This window comes from Cygnus atratus, chromosome 7 (genome assembly GCF_013377495.2).
Source record: "Cygnus atratus isolate AKBS03 ecotype Queensland, Australia chromosome 7, CAtr_DNAZoo_HiC_assembly, whole genome shotgun sequence".
NCBI classification, from domain to species: Eukaryota; Metazoa; Chordata; class Aves; order Anseriformes; family Anatidae; genus Cygnus; species Cygnus atratus.
Window position 1 is genome coordinate 29,088,117 of NC_066368.1, and position 27,049 is coordinate 29,115,165.

The 27,049-nt window shown below is 43.6% G+C and overlaps 1 protein-coding gene across 8 annotated transcripts in view; it reads left to right on the forward strand.

The window, feature by feature from the left end:
* The window catches only part of CCSER2 (coiled-coil serine rich protein 2), a 152,480-nt gene that overhangs the window by 29,638 nt on the left and 95,793 nt on the right, over window positions 1-27,049 (forward strand). The window contains exon 1 of one of the 8 annotated variants that reach the window (XM_050711997.1): window positions 7,113-7,186. The exons of the other annotated variants lie outside the window; for them this stretch is intronic. The gene's annotated coding sequence lies outside the window, so the exon portion shown is untranslated. Of the gene's footprint in view, window positions 1-7,112; window positions 7,187-27,049 lie in introns of those variants that run through there. 8 annotated transcript variants of the gene reach the window in all.

Consider the following 27,049-nt stretch of genomic DNA (forward strand, 5'->3'; position numbering starts at 1 on the left):
GACATTTACAAGTATATGAATGCACTCTGAAGTGAATGATAATCTGTTAATCTACTGCTACCTGTGGTTTGTCTCAGAACACTTTTCAATGTTATCTGAGATGCATTATTATCTGACGTGGGCTGGTTGACAGATTTGTACTGCACAGCTTGTCAGCTTGTTGTGGAGTGTCCATTTAGGTTTTTGCATTTATTCTCCATATTTGTTCACTGCTAAACCACATTGCCACCATTCAGAAGTCAGATGATGCCAAAAAAAAGAGAGTTCCTCAGTTCCCCGACCTCCACTGACATCCTGAATTTCTCTACTGTGTTTCCAAACAGGTCCTCAGCTCTTAGGTCTTTTTTGCTGACCTCAGATGAGCAATCTGATCTGATCACAAGTAAGATCCTCATTTTGGGCATGCCTGAGTGCACGTTGCACCACAAAGTCTTAAATTCAGGCTGTAGGTTCCCAACATTTTTTTCTCTCTCATTCTGAAGTGAGCAGGAGAGAAATGGTTGATTGTTTCCTGGGACTTGTAGAGCTCCCAGTGAGTGGCTGAAAGGTCATCATTTAGTTCAGGACAAACTGCCTCTGGGCAGTTTTGGTAATAGACAGAAATGCAGACAGTCAAATGGGTACTTGTCCTGGGTAAGAACAGCTGATAATAATGGCTGATCCTTTCTTTAACACCACTACATTTTTTTTATAATACTGTGAAGAAATATGACAAAATAATTTCTCTAGAAGAATGCAATTTGATAAAGGTATAAATGGAATATAAAGGTACAAGTGGAAGCATTGATCTACAAGGTGAATTACAATATTATTAAAAAATCAATGAGTAATTGAAACTGCAAAATACTGGTAGTTTAGCATCACTCTGAAGAGTTAATAGCACTTTTCAAAACATCCAGACTATTCAAGTAGGATACAAAATGTGTGAGGGGTTAAATTACAGGGCATCTCACTTTCCTGATGTCTGGTAATGGAAAATAGAGCCTTTCAACTCCGGGTAACTTTGGGATCTACTAATATGACTGAGAGTTATGACTTCCCTCTGTGAAATAGTGTAAGTCTTTTTCTCCAGATGAAAGATCTCTCTCCCTCTGTCTATCTTCTCCTCCCCCAATGTACCTCTCATATAATCAGGTTTTGGTACTTCTGATGGGGAGAGTATACAAATGTCTCACCAGCACAGTGAGAGGCTGTGTACAACCTTCTGCCACACCAGGGATGGAAAAGGGCACAAGGGGGTCATGCAAACTGGATGAAAATCTTATCCTGAGAGATCTGAAAGGATGATCTTGTATAAATATATTTAAAATAGTTTTGAAATTGCTTTTTAAATACTGAGGCTATGCAGTCTTATTGCATTGAGTGACTAAAACTTAAGCAACTGTACTGCTTATACTCTGTGTGGAAATGAAACTGCTATACAGCATGGGAAAAGAGTTGTCACTGTCTTGCAGCATCTATTGGCATTACATTTGTCACATCTTCATTTGCTGGGGCTGCTCTGTGGATGAACACAGGATATCCATCTGCAGTGCTGCCAATCAATAATTTTCATCAACATTCACTTAATTTTTACTGTAGAAAACAATAACACTGCACCAGGAGATAAGGACAAGGCAGTGTCTGAGACAGCTTGGCATATTTTGATATTATCTCTCTATCACTGCTGTTCTGAGATTCTCAAATGAGCTCAAGTCAACACAGCCTATATTATACAAGTACACACAAGGTATCTGGAGAGTTCACTTGTCGTTCTGCTAGACAGCAAGACTGCCACCTTTTGTAAAGAAACTACTCCTTGGGCAGGGTCTCTGCAGCAATGAACAGCTGCGATGAGCTCAAGCTGCTGGACAACTTACATATTTACAATCGTGGTTGGGTCAGACCCCACCAACTGCAATCATGAGGAAAGCCAGTATAAATCCCTATTTTATTTAAGCAGAAATAAAAATCAAAGAACAGACGTGAGGTAGTGGACAAAGAAGAATTCTAAGGTTGTCCCACTGAGGTAACATCAGCACTGCTTGCTGGGTTAAGGAGCACCAGTTTTACCCTTGTGCTACTGTACCAGAGATTGTGTTGCTGACAGGTCTCCTGTCAGTTGTTCTTACTCTTTGGGCCATGAAATAGAGCCAGAGTTGTTTTCCTTCCTTTCAGAGTATATACCGGAAGTTTCTAGAGCAGGTTCTGGCAACCCCTAGCACACCCGTGGCCTCAGTGGATCTGGCACTGTTAGACCATGCACCGTAATGAGCCCAGTGCACTTTCCGTGGCTCAGCCTGCACTGCACTCCAGGACAATTCTTTGACTTGCCTCTTGATGGTGAATTTCTCTTTAATGAAACCTGTCAGTGGGCTGCTAGGTTGTTCTCACCAGAATGCTCTCACTGAAGCCTAGTACAAATGCCATAGCCTAGCGTGGTACAGGAGGGCTTGACGTGCCATATTCTCTTGGGTGCTATCACGACACTAGCTGTCAGGGTCCAAAGGGCACTAGTAGTTCTTAACAGCCTTGCCCAGCCCCACCTGGGGGCTCCACCTGCAGCCCCTGCCCGTGGGCTCAGGAGCTCTATTTAAGTTCAGCCCTGGGCCTTCACTCTTAGGTAGAGCTGTGCTGTATGGTGCTGGTCCCCAGGTTGCCTCTGCTTGTGCCTGGTGGTACTGTGGTGCTCTAGCTATGTGGGCTGACTTCCTGGCTTGGCTTAGGACCTGACCCATCACCATGAGCTTGCTTGATCTGGCCTGCCTTGCTCAGGTACTGTGGGAGGGGGCCTGGCTGGTGAGCCCCCTGCCCTGCTGGCTCTGTTGCTGTGTCTGTTTCCCTGCCCATTAGGGAGCAACCAGTCCTTGCTGCTTTCTGACATTAGCAGAAGTACTAAAGGCCCCCTGGGATAATCTTTAGGGTTGAGAGCTAAATTCTTATAGAGATCCCCATGCCCTATCTGGGTGGGAAGCCTGTTGCATCCAATTTGGGTTCTTGTACTTAGTGAGGTTGTGTTCTTTGGTCTTCTGGCACCTCCTTGGTGCTGGTCCTGGTGTTTGTCCAACCACCTGCTGCAGCAGGAGAGGCAGCTGGGGCTGGTAAAGCCAATCTTATAACTCTGCAGCATCCTTTGCATTGGCAGCCAACCAGCCACCTCAAGCTTGGCACGTGCAGTGAGGGAGAACTAACCTGGAGCCTCCTGCTTGGCCTCTGTGTGTTAGTGTTTCCTGTCAGGGCAGCAAGGGACATGGACAGCTGGCAAAAGGGATGCAGGCAGGGCAATGGCCTTGGCAGGCTGTTTTTCCCAAAAGGCCAGGAGCCAGCCTCTGCTCTTAGACACGCATGATTTCCAGTGGGATCAACAGCGAAAACTGAAGGTAAGGTGAAGCCCCATACAGCAGATGCAGTGCCGTGATCAAAAGCAAAGTAGGAGTTAAAGTTGATATTCAACTTGTCAAATTACCTCAGCTGAAAGTAATTTTGCAGGGACTGCACAAACACAGCAAGTAGGGATCCTGCAAGTGAATTTGAATTACGTGAGAAGTGCTCAACAAGCCTCTATCTGTTTTTGCTTTTTGAATCTTATTTTTAAATTGCCTGTGTTGGCTGTATGCTTCTTATTTTGGGTGTGTACTCTGTAATTGGGAGAGAAGGGTCAGAATCCTGGCTCTTAAGTGAAGGCAGATGCCCCTTTTGCTTGTTGCCTTTAAAATTTTCTTAAAGTGGGATAATGTTTCTGCATGGAGCTATTCAGTGTTATTTGGTAGAAAGGATGAAAGTAGTGCCAAATATCAGCTTTGAGTATAATAGCACCTTTGAATAGGGATTAGACTCCTGAGTTCATTTCTCTTCCTTCTTTCCTTTCAGGCTTGTTCAGACAGCTACACGATTTCTCCTATAAATTTGCAGCTTTTTTCTAGAAAACAATTTTAAACAAGCAAATGTTATCACCACACATGAATATTTGCAATTCAGATGCCACAGGATGGATATTCATATCAAGTGTTTGCGTATTCATCCCTCATGAGAACTAACATCACATGGCTTATTTGAATCATCCCAAACAATCAAATTGGCTTAATCAGTAAAAATTACATAATTATATCTACTGTGGTTTATAATTAAAGGATGAATGTTGGAAAGAAGCTCCCACAAAGCCTGTGCTGAGGAGAGCTGTAGAGGAGGTGCAGTCTGCAGCACCTGTTCTGGTGTGCTGGGTCTGCCACTGGGTGCAGGGAGATGGGAGCACGGTCCTGCAGCCAGAAATGCTTTATTTACTGTGCCCTGATGTGCATCCAGCTTTGAGTCCTGTTTCTTCTTAATTGCATTATGCTGTAAGTCACACAGTGTAAATGATTAATTAGCTTGAGTTGTCATTTGGACAGGGTTTGTCCTGGATAGCTCAGGCTGGAGCTGCACACACAGCTCTGGTTTCTGAGGGAGTCATGATTCAAAGCCAAGTGCAGGCAGGGAACATGAAAGGTCCCAAAGCAAGTGTGCAACTCAGGACAGAAAGAAGAACTCAGGTGTTCTTTAGACAAGTGTTCCAAAAAACAACTGTGCAGCATCCTTCGAACCCTGATGGACCTGGGAGGTAGGGGAGGTGTTGCTGAGCTGCCCACACTCCTGGCTGGGTAGGCCAGCCTACTCCTGTAGGATGGGCAAGAGGGCGCTTTGTATCCCACTGTGCCCTCCAGGGTGGCTGTGCTGCTCCCTCAGGGAGTGGGCACCCAGAGACTGCCCAGAGGAGAACTGGTGTTCACTGCTTCACTGGAGACCCCAGCCTCACTTCTGAAACTGGTGTGTAACTCTGTGTGGGTGATGAAGACTGACTGCAGACACAGGTAACAGGCAGAGGTTTTTCAGTGGTCACAGGAGAAGAGCAAAGAGCTTTCCTGGATGTCCCAGTGGTCATGTCCTGTGTCTCTATCAAACACAAAGCTTTCCCAAGCCCTGCTGCCTGGATTTCTTATTTCACTTTAGTGTTTTTGTTGCAGGAAGGGTAGAGGGGGAGTAGCTCGGATGTTCTCGAATCCCTCAATCTTTCTTGTTAGAGATTCACTGAAGAAACTTGTGCCCTGCGCTACTGCAATTGCCTTTCACCTCCTACTCCACCATCTCTTTGGCAATATATCCACACAGACTGATCCCTGCGGGGACCTCTCGCTTGCTCCTGGAGCATGCTGCAACCCAAGGGCTGTTCCCATCTATCTGCTCTCACCAGTCCTACCCAGAGCCAGTCTCCAGGGCAGTTTCAGATCCTCCGATATGTTTATGAATAAAAAAGCCCAACTACAAGTGGGAGATACGCTTTCCTCTGCACTTCACACTGTGACCAGTTCATGGAAGGGCTCTCCTTTGGGCCAGACAAGGAACTGCACAAGACTGTGGTCTGTGCAACGCTGTCCCCAAGCTCCCTGTGCTAGCTGGCAATTGCACTCCACCTGCAAACAGCCCCACCAGCCCTGTGGTCCTTGCTCTGTGCTAATAAATGAATTGAAAAAATTGTCTGTTCATGGCTGATCTGTGCTCAAAGGGATGTGCTGTGTCAGATGATCCCTTATGAATTATTTGCCTGGCACTAATGGGAACGTAGCAGCAATGAATGGATAAATATGCCCTCTCCAGGAAAAAATTTGGTTCCTTAATGGAGATGCAAGGGAAGTCATTTATCCTTAATGTTTAAAATAAAAATTGCCTAATTGTTAGCAGTGATTTACTGGTTTTGCTTGGGTCCTACAAATGGAGTGGATTCAGAAGGTTAAACCCAGATGAGCTCATGCTGTTCAGCTGGATGATATTAGGAGTTAATCCCTTTGCATGGTTCCCTGTTCTGTAATACCTCTCAAGCCTGATGATTGCAGCTGTATTTTAAAAGCTTTTTTAAAAGATAATCTGCTGGAAATGTGAAGCTGGTAGAAATAAAGAATAGTCTCTTCTTTCCATGGAAAAGACACAGTATTTTTTTCCACACTTAAATTTTTCTTTGAACTGGTTTGCAAAACAGATTCAGGATTGATTAGAGCCTTCCAGTGATGCCTCGTAAAGTCAAATCTCTTTTGGAGATATAACTGGTAGCGGTTCCCACAACTGCTGTAGGTAATCACAGGTCTCCTTCGTAAATCTAATAACCTGCTTGTTTCATGGCTGCTAAGTAACTTTTGTTCCATGTGGTTTTTCTTTGCTTTGTGTTGCTGGCACTTAGGATGGCTGGCTTCTGGAGTCTTTGGGCTGCCATGTGCTTTAAGCGTAGCTTATCACCAACCAGACAATTTTATAGCCTTCCAGTTATGAGATTATCAAATATATGTATAAGAAATGTACCCTGTGGCCTGAAACTGTGTGCTCGGTTGACCTAGGGGTCCTAGCAGGGGTTATTTATTTGATTCCCATGCTAACAGAATGTTTTAGGGATTTGCTGCTTACATGTCAAATCCCCGTACTGGGTTTCTGAGCCATCCACCAAACAGTTGATCCACTCATCCAGGTTAACCTTCGTGTTCCCATCTGTGTCGCAGGGCTCAGAAATGGAAAGTGGATTGCAAATACCAGATGAGCTCTCTTTGAAGAATTGTGGGAACACTGCAGTGCCCGAAGTGTTTGCAACATGCCTCAGAGCTAAATATCAATTAAAGAAAGCTTTCTTCTGAAAGAAAGCCAGAGTGTTGCTACCTCTGGCTTGCTTTAATTCTCATGAGTTTTTTTCTACAGCTTCTGTGTAAAAAGCAAGAAGTCTATATGATTGCAGAGAAACATTATCTAAGCAAATTCTAATAACTTAAAAATCAGAAAGCAGAATAAAGGGCTTTGTATAGGTAAGCATGTGGTCCTTTTACAGACTGAGTTTAAATGCAGAACTGCAGCACCCTGCTTTAGATGGCTCTCCTTAATGAGAGACCAGACTGAGGCCAGCGAGGAAGAAGCTTTCTTTTCTGTAGAAATATTTGGTGTGTGAGCTGTTACTCAAAGCTCCTTATGGGCACATGCTCTTTGTGAAGAAATGAACCCTGCAGGCACACTGCAAGGGTGCTGCTTCCAAGATTTCTGTGATCTATAAGTCAGTCAAGTAATTGCGAGGGTCTGACTTTTGATTTAGGAATGCTTAGGCCTGCCAGTGCCAGGAATGAAGCAGAGAGTAATAGAAATGGGGTTTGGAAGGGAACTAAGTGATGAAGGAGAAACAGATGGAAGAAGAAAAAGCATGGTATTGTGCCATTTGTACTTTTCTTCTCAATTGGTATTTCTTTTTCATGTTTCCTTGATTCTTTTCCAACTCCTTCCTCTGCTCTCCTTTTCTGTTTCTCACCTGCTTAGGTTCAAATAAATGCTAGAAAACATTGGTCCTGTTTTTTATCTGTAGAAATATGTGGAAGAGATTAGAGTTCAAGGGACCTCAGTTCTAGGCTGCATTTTGTGACTAAAATAGATTATATTCTTGTCCAAATCTATGTACTGCTAATATTGGCTCTTCTGGTGTCAGAAAAGTTGGTCTTAAAGTTCCTGAATTTAGCTCAGTGGGGCCAAAAAGGAGGTTATCTGTGCTAGACATGCAATTTTGCTGCCTTATTTGATTGGAATAGTTCTCAAGGTGTAGTCTTTCAGATTGCTCTCTCTGGTGTAGGCTGAAAAGCCTCCTAGTTGAGGCTGAACTACGACATGAAAAATATTTTGGCTCTCCACTATCCCTCTGATCTTTGGGAAATCTGATCTCAGTGCAGCTATTCACCAGAAACGCTTTGTGTCTCTCAGGAGTAGGAGAGGCAAGTTGTTCGTGTTTATAGCATCTGAGCATTTCAGGGAGGTGAGGAGCATACAAATACCCACGGAAACAGGCAAGTTTCTAGAGCAGTAATTTGTAAATACCCCTCTTATCTAGTGTATGATAGCTAGTAATTTGTGACTTGCTTGTAAAAGAACACGGCTAGCATCTGTTTAGTTTTCATATAAAGCAGCAGTAATAGGAACTGAGCCTAAACTAGGTTGTATCAAATGTCTGCCAGTGCTGTTGTCCATACTAGTGCTGGCCAGAGTTGTTTCTGTGGGCTCTTTTGTGAGGCACCTGCGTGTCACCACCCTAACAAGCCACTCAGCTTGTTCTCCGTATCTGATAATATAGCTTGCATTACCCCAAAGCCACTGTACAAATCAACTCAGTGAGATGGGAATCCAATATGTAAACTTCAGGTTGGTATTACAAGTGTTGGCAGGAAGATGGGTAGCTGAAGTCTGGCTCACCAGTGTTGTGCACCTAACTGGGTGGCTGTGCAAGTGCCTCTTGGAGGTATGAAACGTGTAGCTGAAGAGTCCCTGTTGTTGTATATTTAGTTAAACGTGGAGCTGTAGGAGGTGCTGCTGCCTGCTGAGCACTCAGCACACCAGCTCTTTGTTTCAGACTTCAGCTGTACTTGGAAAAGGATGGGGAGTCCTCCAGGAGGTACTGTCTCATCCCATGTGCCTCTGGTAATGCACATGGAAATGAGATGCAGTGCATTTTAGAGTGGAAACAAAGAAGCACATCTGGAAAAGGAAGCAAAACTTTGTGCCTGCCCAGTTTAAAGAAATGATGTGTTGTTATTTAACTGGAGGGGATTTTCATATTAAGATTTACTGGGGAAAAAAGTTTCAGCAGGCTATGCCAGCGGAAGGCATAGGTAATAAAGTTTTCGCAGCTCTTGTTGGCCACGTTTGTGGTTTCTGTTATGAGCTGAGATGTGGACTCCGCTGCAGTATCCCCAAAAGGGAAGGAAGAAATAAACCTAAAGCTTTTCTGCAATGCTTGAAGTTTAGATATATTCTATGTATCTTTAAAAATGAGAAATCAAGAGTGATGAAAAGATTGAGTTTTTCAAATCTTACTTCAACCATCATGCATTTTGGCTGCAGTTGTATTAATTTAAGTCCTTCTATAAACTTGGTTGAATAATGACTTCTTCAAAAGAAATAATGTTCCTCTAACTTGCTGGATTTCATGTATACTAGCAGAGCAGTGGATATGTGTGTACTTAGGTTGTGATCTTGAAAACTTTTGCCAACACCACTATTAAGAGTTTATAAAGGCACTAAGATATAGATTAAAGCAATGTCTCGGTTTACATATATGTTAAAAGACAAAGTGATGAGAAAATTTTAGTTAAGTTTCAGCACTAAGCTGGGTTAATTAGGATGTACTTCAAGTTTTTTATGCTAAGACCCAGATAAAATTACACAATAAGCTAGGACCAGCATTTGTGATGTTAAATGAGATGGAGAGGAACGCCTTGGAGTACTCAGATTTCAGTGCTTCCTAACAGCAAATTAAATACAGACTTGATAAATGCTATATCGTGCTAACAGGAAGAATCATTTAAAACCATGTAAGAGTACTTATGAGTTAACTAATTAACTAATGACTTGGGAAAAGGTGTGAATGTCACTGCATTGCCCAGCAAAGTTTGCATGACAGGTTAAGAAATGTCAGGTGACCAGAATATGCAGGACTGAGCGTGTGGCAGAGGTTGCGCCCTTACCTGGGGCGATGGCCAGGCCTCAACGACCTGGGAGATGCATTAGGAAAGCTGGGACTGAATAAACTGGAAATGGACTCCAGAAGCTCTCACAATAAGCCTGTTACTGAAACAGGATTTTTAAGCAGATGAACAATAGAAAAATTTCTTCCTAACTCTCCTGTTTTTACTCCATTATAATCTGGTTTCTTGTCTGAACACCCTGGAATAGAGCACAGATGTAACCTGGAGCTGGCAAGTGGCCTGGGCTGTTCAAGTCGCTGGGTTGCTGTTAGGTGGAGATTAGGTGGCCCAGAGAAGGATGAGTGCAGCCTCCCTGTGAGAACCCCTTATTGGCCAAATTCTGGTGTAGACACAGCGAGAGGGAAAACCAAAATCCTTCTGTGAAGGATCACGTTAGATCTGGGAGGCAACACTTAGCTGCCTGTGGTGGTCAGGAGCTTTCCAGAGTCTGGGGATAAAGGGTAAAAGAATAAATCTCCGAGGCTGTGACAAGGCCTTCACCTTACTGCCTGTGGGAGCTTCTTCCTGGCTGGCAGAGCAGCTCCCAGGTACCTGCTGGTCCCAGCAAAGGCATCTCCTTCTCAAGACACTGCCTCAGTGCCCAGCTGGCTCCATGGTTGCTTTGGGCTTCAGCAATCACTGAGGTCATGACTGTTGCAAAACGCTGTTCCTATGACCTGTTTACAGCACAGCTCAAAGACTAGGTAGGTAATCAAAGCCACGTCTTTGGGGTTTTAGCTCTGAGGACGTGGTTTAACCCTGTCAGGCAGTGGTTTGAACTGTGGTGTACAATTTGGCAGCAATGCGCTTCCCTAATGCGGTCATGGTGGAGTATTAAAGCTGGTCACTTCTGTGTTAAATCTTCCTGTAATGCTTGCCTCTTCCCCTGCTTCCTGCCTCTGCTTCTGTGCTGATGGGAATTCCTGGTGAAGCGTTTTGATTTTCGTTTTCTAGAAGATGTACAGAAAAATGGATTGCATGTAATAACACCTGCATAGGCAGAGCTTTTTGATAGTAGAAAGCTGTCATTGTACAATGGTGGGTGTCTGGCTTGTATGCCCCATCCTAACCTGGGGACAGCCTGTGAGCACACCTGCATTTGGGATTTTTGCTTGGCTTTCCTTACTTGACACAAGGGTCCCATGGCCTTGCTGCTTTTTGTGAGCCTGTAGAGCTTTTAGGAAAAGGAAATAGGAAAGAATGCAAGAGGACAGCATTGTCTTTACGTTTGCCCCTTTGAGCTGGGCATGATAATGGCAGGAGTGGAGAACTGGAGCCTTGGATCAGGAGCTGAGCTGATAACTGTGCTGCCCTGTTTGGTTGGTGACTCCCTCGTGACTCAAAGTGGTCCTCCTAGCAGTTTGTAGGGAGAGCTGAAGGTGAGGATACTGGTTAAAAGGAACTGCATAAAGGCATTTTTTTGGGCTTGGAAAGAAGCAGCCAACCTGGAGCAGAGCACAGGCTGAGAACAATTGCTCAGAGTTTACCTTAATCATGGTTTTGTGGTGCTGGACTAGAGCATAGAGATAACTATTAGGTCTGCTCAGCCATGCACGGGGGCCACTCTTCCTGTTCCCTGCTGCAAAACCTGGAGCAGATGCAGCCTGCCAGGTCTCCCATGTGCCAGGCAGGGGTGTCCTGACCCCGGAGGTGGCCAGGGTGCCGTCCCCTCCCAGCAGCGTGCCCCCAGAGCAGGACTGTGCCCCAGGTCGGGTTATGGTGCCATGCGGGTGCCTTCCTCCTCGGGCAGGAGGAGGAAGGAGCAGACAAGCACTGAAAGCTTTCACCGGTCTTTCCAGGTGACTAAGCACCAATTTTATTTTTGATGAAAGCTAATGCTAGGAAAGCAAATACGGCTGATGATTCATCTGGGAGAGTTTGTGTCACTTCCTGCACTGTGAAAACCTGCTTAGGCTCTGAGAGATGCATTGCCTTGTATTGATTTTCCTACCTCGGGCTGAGTGTGCTTGTTAGCTTTCTCCCCGGTGACAAATTAGGTCATCCCTGCTCAAAGTCGGGATGGCTTTTCAGCATCTTTTTTCTATTCCGGGAGGTCGGGTTTTTGACTTTCCTGTCTGTGCTTGTTTTGGCCAGCAGAGGGTACTAAAGGAAAGGTTAATACCGAGGAAAGCTTTTTGCTGTCAGCTTGTTTATCAGGCTGGGCTCAAAGTTGAAGATAAAAAGCTGCGCTTCTGGTAACCGAGAGGTCTATAACAAAGAACAAATAGAAGTGCTTATATCCTCAAATTGCCTTTCTATGCTAATTTTCTTTGTTTTATGCTTAAAACATTTGAATTTAAAACTTGCCAGTCATGTAAATGATCTCAAGTTTTTATTCAGTGTTCAGTTAGCAATATATGTTGCTTCACATCCTTGAAGCATCCATCACATCCATCTTTTGTAGAAATGAATAAATGCCTAATAATTATAGGGTTATGGTAAAAACAAAGCTATAAAAGCAATCACGAAGTGATCTCCATTATAAAACATGTAGCTGACTTTAAAGAATATACATTTAAAGCAAGTGCTTGAAAGCGTTGATGTAAAGTGTTTATCCTCCAAGATTAACATGGAATTTTCACCCACTATTTTTATCCACTTGGGACTTCACCATCCCTTCTGTCCCTGCTCATGTAATCTGTACCTCATTGCCAGATGTCTGCCCTGCATTGGGGGGTGTTGGACCACCTTACTCCACCTCTTTTCAGACAGGCTGTTTGCTTAGGTTTTGGTAAAGATCATGCTTTGTGTTTCCTTGCTTATTGCTGTCTATTTCTGTAAGCCCCAGGCATGGCCTCACTGTGTTAGTCACAGGTGAACACTTCCCAGGTCCCTGCCTGGGAGGATACACAGACCAATGCTGCTGAACTCCTGGAACATGTCTGCAGCCAAAAATGAAGAGTTTATTCTCCTGGTCTTCCAAAAGCAGGACTGTGCTGGGTCTGCTGTGTGTCAGCTGCAGAGAGGCTCCCCGGTGCTGTCACACAGAGCATATGGCACGTCTGGGTCACGGGCTGGAGCAGGCTGCGGCTCTCCCCCTGCTCTGCTGTCCCAGATCTGGTGATAGATGTGTTGGCCAGTTGACCCGAGGTAGTTTGTTACAATGGTGATGCACAGTGCTGCTGCTATTGAGATTGTGTGGTTATCGGAGCCTGTGGGCTCCTGGAGAAGGGCTGCGGTCCTCCTGTGTTGCTCATAGGCACCCATCTCCTCTGAGCACGGTCTCTGGAGCAGTGAGATGAGGATGAAGGCAAGACTGGAGGCAACAAATCTGTTAATTCTCCATGGATTATGGTTTTTCCCCCTCTGCAAAACAGATAATACCTTAATTAAACTGCACAGTTGTGACCTGCTTTCATATTTTTCAAGAAAATGCTATGTTATTGCTATTTTGTTAGCTTCTCCAGTCCATCCTTGTGTTCCCATCTGGGAGGAACTACATGTAGGGAACAGTGAGGTACAACTATTTTCAGGAAAAACAGGGCTTTTGGAATACCTTTTTGGAAAAACAGCAAAATAGCAGTAACATTTTTCAGCTGGGGTTCTAAAGCAGTTTTACATCTGTGAAATACTTTCTTCCATCTCGCTTTTGTCATTTTATAGATATTTCATACATTGTTTTGTACAGACAATGCTAATATGAAAAATAAAATGAGCATTTATCAGGAAGTATAATTTAAGAAGAAAATTTAATTATAATTTAAGAGAAATCTTCACAAATGGAGAAATACAGAACGGAGGTTTCAAGCCCACGTGGACCCCTGCATCTTCTCACGTCTCATCATCAACTCTATTATACATTGACAAGTAATATATCTAGTAGTGTACGGAGGGTGATAAATTATGAATGTGTGCATGCATCTGCAGAACCACAGAACGGGACAAACAGGACTTGCATTCATTTGGGACTCAGTCCTCTGCACATTCACTCTCTGAGCTGTGACCAAATGGGGAAAGCTCCCATGAGGAAAAGTAAACTCCTCTCCATCCTTAGCAAACTTCCTGCATTCTTGGGGCATGCCAAGGCAAGGAGTCTATCTTGTTTTGACTGTTTTGACTGGCCCATAACACTAGCCTTGACCATGCTTTTGGCTGCGAAAGATGTATGCTTTATTCCAGTACAACAGATTTCTTAAATTCCTCTGGGCTTTTTGTAGCAAATATTAATAAACTTATGTAAATGTTAATGTGATTTTCCACCCAAATCTCTTCCAAACTGTACTGTGTCACAGCAACATGTGAAGAAGTTTAAGAGTTAGGCTGTGCTGCTGTGTTGTGATCACCGCCTGTCATAGTGAGTAATTCTGTTTTATTGTTTTTGTACTCCTGTGCTTATCTCTTGTCACTTAGGTCTTGTTTTGGACTAAACTTAAGTGTATGGTAGAGGGATATACTTAATGGTTTTCAGTTACACTATAGTCTGTAATTGGTAGCCAGAAAACCTGAAGGGTAACAGACAATGAACCCTAATAATATTTATAAAATGAGCCTCTAAACAGGAATATAAGAGTTAAATATAAATTCTAATAGCTATAACTGTCGTTGCTTGTTTGCAGTTTATAACTTTCCTAGAAATACTATATTGAGGTATGAACTAGGGAGATGATCTACACCACCATGCACTGCTGCCTGGGATAGAGCTGCCCTGTGTTTAAAAGATGTTTTAAAGTGAAAAGTGAAGATGGAGTGCTTGCTTGGGAAGTACTGTTTTGCCATATGCTGACTCTGAAAGCACAGATGCTTAGCTTGTGAGTAAACCCCCTTACAGAATTGGGGCTTTCTGTAGCCAAGTGATTTTTAGATATTCCTTAATAGGCTGTGACATACCTCTTCAAGGAGTAGTTCCCTCTTCTAGATTAAATCTCAAATTTCTTTGGTTTATATCTTCCTATTTTACAGGCTTCTCTGGAGGTCTCTGTGCAACTCAAGTTAAGAGCTAATTAGGAGCTTCAGTCATTCTTTAAGGCTTTTTTTCCCCTCAGTTATTTGTGCTACGTGTTCACTACTGTTCTTGAATGCTCCGCAGACAGAGCAGGTCAGGTGGATTCTTCTAATTCCTTGACTTTCAAAGCCTTGTCTAGTATTTAAGCCACATGATTCTCTCTAAAATCACTAAAAGGTGTCTGACTTCAGTTCTGTGTAATGTCCTGAAAGTGTAACAGTGGCTTTCCTTTAATACCTCTACAATATTTTTCTGCTTTTGATTCTTGTGAGTAGATGCGGATTAAACTATAAACAGAGCCTGCAAAAGGTGCTTATCATTACTGCTTATTTAGGATTAGCAGGGTTAGAGAAAATGACCCCTTTCCATACTGTGACAAACCGCATGCTTATTTGTACATTCATGAAACAGCAACATAAAGCTGTGTAGCTCTGCCACAAATTTTCGCAGCTGTGCCATTGAATCTCATGTGCAGCATGGTAAGGCTACATACAAAATAAAGACTCATTGTGAAGCACTGAGGGCCGTGGCGTATGCCTGGTGTGTCAGTATATGAGCTGGGGCTCACAACACTAGAAGCTTTCATGTGTCAGGAACACAGGGTGAGAAGGGAGTAATGGCATCTCTGATGCCACCTGACCCCACACAGCCATGTAATGGACACTGGCTGCTCCAGGCTCGTTTTCCCGTTTGGACTGGGCTCTGCAGCTAACTGCTGGCTGAGGAGGTGGAGCTGAAATACAAAGCAGTCCTGTCCTGCTCCCAGGAGAGCTACTCAAAATGGTGGCAGTGCCAGTAATGAACTTTGCCTCAGGATTTCAAATCCTGGGCTACTGCAGAAAAACTTCGTACACATCTACTTCATGTGGAGAGGTCCATAATACATCTATTCCCGGCACTGCAAAACACTTCTCAGTATCTTTAGGGACTTTGCACTGGTGATTAGGGATTGTGACTGCAATGTGTCCAGGAAGAAAGCAAAGATCATGTGCTCTGCCACTAGCCCCACCTGTAACAGCAGGTCACTTACCAGCTGCAACTTGCACATGCTCAATAGGAGTGTGCTGTGAGTCTTCCTTTACAGGAAGATGAGTAAGACCCCAGGGCTTCCTAACAGTCTTCTGTAGGGTAGTTCCTTCTCGATCCCAAGTCTACGAACTGGTGTAAGCGTTCATCTATCCTCTGTAACTTTTTTGGCATTGAGCAGTCTCCAGGGCTTGCACAAGGTGCACACACCCTCCCTGGCCAATCTCCCCCCCAAATGAGTTGGATGTGAGGGAGAAAGATATGTGTTTGGCCAAAATAAATAATAACTAAAGCATGGTATTTAATATAAAAAGTTTTAAAAACAATGATCAAGTGGTAGTTGTCCTCTTGTGTTCTTTCACGGGACTAGAAACAGACAACCAAGAGTTCATGAGTTTTGATTTTGCTTAAAGGACTTTTTAAGAGGCTCTCAGTGGTGTCACTGTTCACAGTTCTCAGTCCACGACACAGCTTCAGTTCTTCATTCCTACTATCTTTTCAGTTAACCTTGACAGTCTTACCCTCAGTTCATAGTTCAGCTGCTCGCAGCCACAGACATGAACTACAAAAGCTTTTCTCAAAGTCTGTTTTGGCTCTGCTGCAAAACATGACCCCAGCTGTGAGAAACCGGGCTCCGATGATGAAGCTGGGCTTGTAATGTAGATTGTGGGTTATACACAGCTCTGGCCTTCAAGACAGTGCCCCAGACACAAGGGATCACTTATTAGGACCATAGCTCATTTCTGCTTCTACTTAGCTCCTGGGTGCTCTCTGCAGGTGCTCCCTCCTGCAGAAATGCCTGGAGTCTGGAGCAGGGACTTCACCCATTAAACTGGGTCGGAGAGCAGAGCCCATTGTATTGGCTGCTGGCCAGCTGCTAGGGCTGCTCAATTACTTTCATCTCCCATCTGGACTGGATTTCAACCAGTGACATAGGGGTAAAAAGCTTGCTATTCTATTACAAATCCCCTGAAATTTCTGTTTCGCCAGCTGTCCTTACTGGTAAAGCTTTTTCCTTAATGGCTACCTCTCACATCTTATCTGGAGGTCTTAGGGACCTCTGGTGTTACAGATGATGCAGTTTTACAAACAAGTTGCATTTCCAGACAACCAGTAATGTTTCTAAAAATGCCTGGCTGTCTTGAGCATCCAGGCAGGGATTAGCCTAGAGGCATCTTTTGGTCTAATTGGATAATTGCCCAACACTGTAAAGGCAGCTAAGAATGGACCCACCCCATTTTTCATATTATTTGCATCTATTTGGGTAACACAATTAGCATAATATGCTAAGTAGCTATTGATGCTAATTGCAAAGCTGCATCTGGAAATATTTGTAACATCCATGTTTGCTATGATTTTTCAATTTGAAAAGCAATCACTTTTCAGAGCGATAGATGAATCATTATTTTTCAGCGCTGAAAAGAGGATGTATGAGCAGCCCCCTGGGACTTCTCTATTAAAAGAAACTTTTATAGTTCATGCCTCAACTTTTGATTGCAAGGCCTTATAATAATACTGTGACATATCATTAATTCAGCAGATAATGTAAAAAGTCCTCCCTTGATGTTTTTTTCCTCAGCTTGGAAGGTATCTTTGCTATAGTTAGGGAAACCCTGCTTCTGTACAGAAAGTACCATGCAGTGATTCTTGTACGTGTGGTCCACAGCTCCATGCTTAGGGATCACACTGCTTGAAAATATATCAAGTACTGCATTTAGCAAGAGCCAGTGGGTTGCTTGGTTTGATTTGGTTTGGTCACGTAGTAACTTCAACGCACTGTCTTTGCAGACCATTAGCAACATAAGCTGTTTTTTTGTTTGCTGTTTGATATAACAGGACTCTGCTGTTATACCACAAACCTGGGGGTCAGGGGATCCAAATACATTGGAGCCAGCTCTGTTTTCCCTATGGTGAGCCACATTGCTGTATGTGGAGCTGTATGTTGGCATTCAGGGACACTGTAACTGCTGCTCTTGCAGAAGTCAGAAGTTTTGAGGACTGCAGAACCAGGCCAGACCACTGTGGTGTACAAGTGGCTAATGGATGTGAGCTCTGCCTCATAGCGTGTGTGTGAGTCCTGGATATATTCTGGGAACAACAAAGTGTTTTAGGAAATATGCTGAGTGTTCAGTTAAATAACTAATTTTGTTTAATTTTTAATGTTCTAGGCTATGTCCACATTGGGATAACTGCGGGTCAGATTCCCTTAGTTCAAACCCCAGCAGAGACCTGCAGACTTTCAGTATGTACACAAGAGGAAGCTGGAGCAGGTCTCCTGGTGATGCAGCTTGTCATTGATGTGCTTAGAGGCATTTCAGTCAGGAAACAATTGCTTTCTCCTGAAGGAACTGTACAGGGCCCTTACAGGGGTTAAAGCCCACAGCTATCTATTTAGCCAAGAGATAAGAGTGAGCAGTTTCTATTTATGCCATGCAGCTGTTGAAATGAGCACACTGCTGGCTAGAGGCATCAGCACAGCTGCTTTAAGTAGCTTATTGAATCTGAAGCTTTGCTGTTCACTGCTGCCCTTTAGTCCTTGTCAAAATGTGGACGGAAAATTCATGTTTGTTCTTACAGAATAGATACCATGTTCTGCTCTTTCTCTAGGTAAAAAAATGCTTGCTTCTGAAAAGTGGCTCAGGAAGTCAAATAATAAGCACGTAGACTTGTCACAGTTCTCCTGAGCCTGGACAAAGCAACTACCGTGTCTGCAAGAACTCGAGCCCTGTTCTCAGCCTTCAGGGCAGGGTGTCAGTCCTTGGACACCGCATCATTTTGTACAATACAGCACCTACACCACACTGCATGTGTTCCCCCAGTTCCAGCCAGAACCCCTGCTGTGGAGCTGTGGGCTCTGAGGGCCCCCGGGAGCAGTCGGGCAGGTGATGTGGTGCTGCCACCGAGGGCAGTGTGAGGTGCCTGCAGGAGCTGGCCTCTGTCCCCTGGGACAGGAACCTTCCTTCCAGTGGTCACTCCATCCTCCAGGGCAGCACTGCTGCTTTCTTTGTGTGTTGACCCAGCAGTGGGTAGAGCACTTGGAAGCAGCATGGAAAAGATCCCATTGGGGAGGCACCTCGGGCAACCAGAGCTTCAAAGTACAAAGATCTTACATGGCAACTTCTTCTCCCCCCTGCCTTCCCCTCGTGGAGCCTGGAGAATTGGGATCATGCATGCTGTTTTCCCACAGTCTTTGCACACACATAAAATCCTGTGGTGCTTGTTAGTGCCTCGTAGGCACTATAAGAAAAAGGGAACAAAAGATTTCAATTCTATGAGACACAGTAGATCAATTAAATCTCATGCTGCCAAGGCAATGTATAAATAAATATAGGCTGTCACCTGTATTTCACATTTACTTACAAATGAAATGATTAAGTAGAGCATATCAGCTAAGGTTTGTTAACTTACTTTATTATAGATAACTACAATATGAATGCAAATCAATATAGCTGGCTACTAAGGAGATAGAAACAATGCAGCTCTCATATCAGCTTGTGAGAAAAGTTAGCCTTCGTTTTAATTTTAGATATCGGGCTGCAAACATCATAAAACTTAAATTGAATAATATATGAGTAATTTAAATCACTGACTTTATCTAAATTTGAAGAGCAGTTTAAATGTCTTTCCAGAGAATGTCCCACCCGCTCTTTTGAGGAAAATAGGGTTTCAACAATAGCAATAGTTTAATGAAAGCCCTTATAGAGAATTGAAATTGATTACTCAATTGCATAAAAGGACTTGTAATGAAATTAATAGAGTAGAAAATTTGTAATGTTAATTCAAATCTAAATTGACTATGGAAGAAAACTTCAAAGGAACTACTCCAATGGGAGCCTTTTGCGGACTGCAGTAGGCATGGGTAGGGCCTGGAATTATGGAAGAGCTGTAAGAAATGTCTGAGGGGAAAAAAAAAACACTTTGCTACTAAAAGGATGAGATGATGATTGACTGGAGGTCTGTATGCGAGGTATGGGATTAGCAAGCAGGCAGATCTCCTACCAGTTAGACATTAATAATGTCAGGGTAGGGTTAGATTAACCAGGGGCATGGCCAGTTCTAAGCTGCTGTGGGGTCACCTTGGCCTGACCCTGGGCTTCCCCTGCAGGCACAGCTGGCTGCACACCACAGTGAGTCTCATGTGCCCATGGTATAAAGTGTCGATGAAATGTAGCCTGGCATCTGCCCCCGCTGTTCCAGGTGCAGTCTCTCTCTCACAATATGGAGTTTTTAAGACCCTTCTGGCACTCTGTCATCTGTGCCAGAGGCTTACATACCCTAGCATCCCTCTGCAGGTGAGGCCCGTAAGAGTGTCAGGTTATTGATGCAATTTATCTGTTGTCACTTGAGGCAAAAATCACTACATTGAGGTGCTTGCAACTGATATAGCTGGAAATGACTCATCCAGAAATCTTTAAAACCTGACATCCCATCAGTACCCCCAGAAAATACATTAGAAAACTTCAATAGCTCTGCAGTATTCTTCTGTTTGGAAGGCAGTCCATAAAAATGCCCTACATAGGTTCCTGCTGTTTGAGAGACATACGGTCATTTAAAACTGTAGTAAAGCCTGCCCAAGTGCAAAGGGAAGGGGCTTGGATGCAATGGGAAGTCTTAATCTCATCTCCAGGTACTGCCATGAATCAGCTCTTATATGAGCTGGGCACAAAGCAGCATGGGGCTAGGTAGATGCACATAACAACAGGACTCGGTGGCATGGAGTCCTTTAAAATAACTTTTTTTTTTACTCACAATTTAAAATGGCTATTCTGTTCATTTAGAATTTCTGGGCTAGAACTTGCATGTTCTACTTCAGGCTATTGTGCAGCTTGAGAGACTTGTAGGAGGAAGAAAAGGGCTATTTTGAGTAGAAAAACTCATAAACTATAATTACAGCACCACCACTTAGCTATGGCAATTTAGCTACAAATGTCATTGAAGGAACTCAGGAGCAGCGGCACAGCGTACTCCTTCAGAGGGCTGTTGTGGTCTCACCCTGCTGGCAGCTCAACTCCACCACAAGTGTGCTCTCACTCCCCCTCCTCAAAGGCAGAGTGGGGAAAGAAAGCAAGGTGGGAAAGAAAAAGGCTCCCTGGTTGTGATAAAGGTAACTTCACTGAAGGGAAAAGAAGGGCTGTGAGGCGTGGGAGCAAAGGCTCCCGCTCATGTGGGGCGGTAGATACCCCTTTGGTTTAGGTCAGCTGCCCTGGTGACCTTTTGTACAGGCTGAATTTGGGTTTTGGATATTCACAAGCAACTTCTAGTAACTGTCTTATATTTGGGCAGAATTAACCTGGAAATGTATTCGCCATCCTGCATATATCAGGCTATTAATTAACTAATGCAGAGTGCTGTGAAGGAGGAAGCCAGCAGCAGCATCGGTTGCTTTGTAGCCCAGGCTGAAGCCAAATAGGTTGTCACAGACTGAAGGAAAAAGCATTTTTTTTTCTTCCAGCAAGGTCCTGTACCTGTTCTCCCTCATATTAAACATAAGAAAAATTCTGTAGAGCCTACAAGTTAAACTTGTGTATCGATTATGAGGAAAGCATTTTGTTTATTGCTGCAGAATTTGCTGGATGCCCTCACAGGTGAGGGAATTTTCCACTTGTAGATCCGTTTCAGTCTCATGAGCACATTAAAATGTATTTTCGACAACTACCTATGGTGCTCAGAGGCCAGGAAAATTCCTTTTAGATCCCTCAGGGTCCGACTCCCTCATTCTGCTGTGTCATCCTGCAGCGCATCCTGCTGTTGTATCGCTGCTGACAAATCAATTCCCTGGGCCATCAGTTAACCCCCGTGGGTCTGGTGCCTAGCTCTTCAGCAGGCAGGGGACTTTCTTCCCCTCTCAGGAAGGTGCAAGAGGAGTCATCTCCCAGGGAGAAGTCGTAATGATGGCAAGCAACACGCAGCAGCGCTGCAGACCTGGATGGGACTTTGCACGTGGGATTTATCTTTCCAGTAGCACATATGTAAATGCTGTTGCTCCGTGAGAGTGAAAAATGCATCCCTTCAGGAAGGGGAGTGATGTGAGGCTGGCTGCTGCATCGCCCATTTGACACCCTGTAACCCCCCTGCCACTTGACTGATGCGGACCAGGGCTACTCTAATAGGTGCTGCTGCTGTTTTCAATGCCACTGCAAGAGAGAAACATGGCTTTCTGTTGTCTTCTTACGTGTTATATGTCTGGTACAGCTGGGGATATCTCAGTAGGGTTTTAAGGAGCCTAAAAGGCCCTTGAGATCTTCATTGTGTTTTACAAATTCAATCACAGGGACTGCCATTAAGAGCGTGCTCTCAGAGCACTGGTGATGTGTTTCTCTGTTCACTGTAATTTCCTGCACGCCTCTCTTCGTTTTGTTGTTCCGCTTTACAGGTGGCACAGAAGCTCGAGTGCTGCTTTTGCCATCTGGCATCGCTGTGGATGCGAGTGGCACAGCCAGGATCATGGCTTCCTACTCCCTTTGCAGTCCTCCCTGTCCCTAATAAGCCCCAAGGAATGTGCCAAAAGAAAAAAAGGGGAAACCTCCAGTCCCTTTACTTAGAAATGGAGGTTGCAAATCCACCAGCTTTACTCCAAATCTGTGCCAGGGAAAGGGCAGATTCTGGCCTTGCTGAATGTCTTGGTGAGCTCATGCAAATTTTCCAGTTTGTCATCTTTACATGTACACTTCTCTGCCTCTCGGGGGTGGGAGAACACTTCTGAACTCTGGCTTTCTGAAAAAAAAAAAAAAAAAAAAAAAAAAGGGTCTGCTCATCAGAGGCACGTTTACATGGGGGAGAACTAGCTTTGATACTAATTGAGAATTTGGCCTTGTATACTGCGGCTGTTTTCACAAGCATAAGCAAATACTACTGTAAACAATAGTTTAGACCCTAGGCAAACATTCATTGCTGGGGCCTAGAAAGAAAAGTTTGTGCTTTATTTCTGCTTTAATGTGCAGTTATGTTAATTGAAAAGCATACAAAATAAATAACAATAAAAACCTCTCCTGCTGGAATTGGCACTGTGGGCCCATCCAAACTAGTATTCCTGAAGGAAATGGGGTAAAGCCTCTGCAGTGCAAGTGTGCTCCTTGGTTTTCTTGCAAAATACTTGTCCATGCTTGCATTGGAAGTAACTGCTAACCTTTGCGACTCCATAAGTAATACTAACATTGATTCCTTTTTAAGGCTGTATATCCCGCTCTCTGGGAATTAGTGGGGGAGAAACTGGGAAAGGATCTCTTATTTTTTGAAAGAAGCTTCAGTTTTGCAAGCAATTGCAGCACATGTTCATGGACTTATACTCCCTTTTAGTTCTGCAGGCTCCTTAGAAAACTGTAGCTCAATAGCTATGATTTAGGTGAAATGTTAGAGCTACTTCTGTTATTGCTGTTCTTACGTCATGAGGACATACCCCAAAAGCAATTTCCATTCTGCTTTGGCAGCTTGAAACTGTATATCACATAAATCCCTACCTCAAGAGTGAATTGTGATCAGCCTGTGCAGTTACTGGTACCAGAGTATCTATGTCAAAAGCAACCTGAAACTCTTTCTCAAGAGTGACTAACTGAATTGGATTTATTTCATGGTATATGGCATTGCTGTCAAGCATCCCATTGACTGGGAAGTGTCTAGTAACTCTAAGTTTATAGTCAGTAAAGGAATGCAAATAATTTAATTAAATTAGTACATCTACGAGTCTGTGAAGACGAAGCAGAAATATAAGAATAGGTGCATTACTGTTGATAACCAAGACTAAATAAAAGTGTAATAAATGCCATAATAAACTACAGCAATTAAGTTGAAATAACTCAATGTTTGTCAAACAAAATTCTAGAAACCTCACATGGCTGTGAAGCATTTATTCTAATTAAAAATATTAAATACATATTCTGCTTTGTGCTAGGGAAACAAAAAAAAATCAGAAGATAATCTAGAAATCCTTGAAAAATAGTCTACTTAATCACTTTCATTTTTTTTCTGTGCTATTATCTGTTACTGCAACTGTTCATGTGAAGTTCAGATTTTGATTTTTTTTTTTATGGTGTTGGTACCGTGTGGTAATTCTCTGCTTGAATTTGTCCTGATTATGATATGAAATAGTTGATATGAAACAGACTTCTGTTCTACATAACGGGTTGACTTTATGCGGAAGTATAAGTACACTTACAAGTACAATAAGTTTTCTATTATCTAATTAAGCAAGTATAGGTGAAATTTTAATTTAAATCATATGATAGCTATTCTTTAAACATGAATGTACTTAAGTCTTACTCGAGAGAACTGGTTGTTAATATAGTTAATAGTTAAGCACAGGTTCTCATTTTTAAAATCTCAGCCAAGCCAAGAAAAAGAGGAAGAAGAAAACCTAATATGCAAGTCCAAGGCTAAGCCATCATTTCAGTCATACAAGAAGCAAACAGACATCATCAAACCCTGACCTGAAGCTATATCTGGGGGTGTAATATCATACTTAGATGTCATATTGTGCTTTTTTCTTTAGCAGGCTTTAGATAAGTACTTGCTCCAAGGAACAATTGGTTCAGATGATGGAGTAAGGTTGCCTGCTCTTGTCCAAGATACAATCCTTTGTATCCTAATAAGTCTCATACACCCTCTGTATTTCTGCAAAAGACAGCTGCAGCTGAACTTTCATATCAGTTCCTGTTTAATGTGAAGCTTACATATTCTTCTCTATTACTATAGTATTGCAATGAACTCGATCGTTGCACATTAACCAAGAAAGCAACTTCCTCCACTCACGCCTTTCCTTCTGTAGATCAAGTCCTGTAAATACACACCTTTTAAAGAGTTCTTGGAGTGGCAGGAATAGCTGAGATCTGTTACTGCTAATTGACCTCCTGCAGGGGAGGATGGCTGTGCAATCCAGGAGCAGTGGGCTTTGCCTCTGGTGAGGCAGCAGGTGGAGGGGACAAAGAGCTGAAGGTCACAAGCTGTAGGGACGGTCACTGTCAGGGAGCTCCACATCCAGCTGCTGAGGGCCTGGTCCAAATTCCACAGACCCAGGTGCTGTCAGGAGTGCTTTAAATAGCATTTTTAGGGGTTACTGGGACATACTAAGTGACATCTAAAATTCCTTGTAGTGCAGTTTTATGTGAAGCCATAAATCCGTGCTTATGTTCCATGCTGAAGGCTGTTTATGCTCTCTCTGCACAAAGTCACCATTCTTATGCCTTCTGAATGCAGATGGAATAATGAAATACTTGCATTAACGGACTATTAACCCATCCAATCCTTTCTTTAGTGAATAAAAAACTTGGTAGCCATGTATGGCATTCCAGGCCAAAAGTTTGCTAGACTCTGACACCAGACCATGAGGCTACAGCTGATTTCTTGGGCCGTTCTGCCTACTTCCTTGCAACCTTACTTCCAGGCAACCATGGCATACGGTCCTTCTCCTAAACCAATGAAGCTCCGCAGACACAAAGCACATCATCTTGCTTTGCTGTCCAAGCTGGCAGTTGTTTCCTGCTTTGTGCTAATTCCAAACAAGACAGTTTCTACACAGAATCTAAGTTTTTATGCTCCTAAAGAAAATACTACATAACCTCTTAGAAAACAACCTGTTATTTTGATAATTAATAATAAGCGAACAAGCTATTTTGTTAAACTACTGACCTAATGCTGATATGCTGGGACCCCTTAGCTCCTGAGAAGCAGTCTTTTCCGGATAAACCAACCAAAGATACCTCTGTAATGCCATTTTAATTAGATCCAGCTACCACTAAGAACCACCCTGCCCCAAAGTGAATTGGCAAGTGCAGCGATTCGGCTTCTTAGAAGCTAAACTTAAGCTGTTTCATTTCGGGGTTTAGGCTCCACCGTCCGTCCCCAGTGCAGGAAATTAGGTCCTTAACACCCGCAGCTGTGGCAAAGCCTTGCACGGGCAGGAGCAGTGGGCTCAGCCTTCAGTCCTTCTGTAAGCAGAAATGAAAAGCAGTTGTTCCCCTTGCACTTAATGAAAAGCTGGAGAAAAGAAAAGGCCAGCGATTAGTAACAGTAGCTAGTTAATTGGGAGAAATGTTAAAAAAAACCTTGACGTGACGAATGTCAGAATGGGACTGTGACAATGACAGCTTTGGAATACGCACTCATCTGGAAAAGCAGCTCCAGTATTGACTAAATTGCTAAATCTATTTCAATATGACTTTGCATTTCTCATCAATCTTCAGCAACGATTATATTACAGGGGCCTGTACTGTATAGTTTTTGACTCTGCAGTCTTAAAAATCTGCTTAAGGTATCTATCAAGACAATTACAGCTCCCCTTTTTGTTCTCATATGTTGCTCTGGGGCCCTTGCACTGGAGTTGTGCGCTCCAAGCTGCGCAGGCAGAGCTGGCAGGGCTCCTCTGAGCCTTAGGAACAGCCCAGGGTTGCCAGAGGTGAGGGACAGAGGGAATTTGTGTGAGCACACCAAGAGTGGGGCCATGCCTGGGAGGAACGGGCTTGCCCGGTGTCACTGATGACACTCCTGTATTGCTGGGGCTGTTTGGCTTGGGGGACCCAGCACACCTGCCCAGGACAGCTGACAATGAATCGCTGGACAGCACTGATCTAACATCCCTACCTATGGAAATTCATCCCTGGTGCATCCCTTATGTGGGAGCATGTATGGAGTCTGTCGTTACATATTTACAGTTGTTCTGCATTGGTCTTGCACTGACAAAATCCCCGGGGTTTAAGGCTCCAGCTGTACCTCACTGGCCGGTCACTGGCTGGCAGTGGGGAAAGCCAGAAACAGGACTTCTGTTCTTGATGCTTCAGAAGCAAGTATCTGAATCTGGAAATGAAATTTGAGTTTCTTGCCAGAACTTAGCAATAAAAATGTGATTGAAACATGTCTCATATGTCAGGCCAAATTTTCTTAAGCCTTTCCTTTGGGAAAAGATAGAGATTTCTAGGGTGGATCATGCTGGATATGAAAGGCTAGAAACATCTCTTTTCACTTCTAAGCTGCGTGTGAAGTAAGCAGAAATGCGTTTCAGCGAAAAGGCTGAAACAATTTAATCCTCCCTCCTAGCCACTGGTATAATTGCAGGCCAACTCTGAGCCAGGCGTTAGAGATCAGACCTTTCTGCCAGCATAACTGGGCTGTGTAGTTAGGAAAGGGAAAATTCCCACCAAGACCCTACAGAGCTGAGCAGAGCAGATTTTTTTTTTCCTGCCACTGTTAATATGCAGAGCAAAGCAAGTTCTGTAAAGCTCTGCTGCTCTGTTGTAACTTATCCAGACACCTGGGATCTGTCATGAGTTAATAGGTAAGGGTTAGTATTTGCCAGCCCAAATTTTCCCAGTCTGTGAATCCTTTTCCCAGTTGAGGTTGCTGCTCTGCTGAACTGTGGCTGCTGTACAGTCTCACAGTAAAATACTGCATGCTGTAGTATTGTGACTTTGTCAAAAGCACCTACAGGCAAAAATTAGTGTCTGCTGGAGGGATGCGTATACTTCCTTTGCCATTGTTTAGGCAGGTAAATGCAGGGGCAGTGGCTTGACTGGAAGAAACACGGCAATGGTCTCCATATTCTGTAAAACCCTGTCATTGCTGGCTGCTGCTAATTTTCTAGTTGAAAATAATACAGACAAGCAGA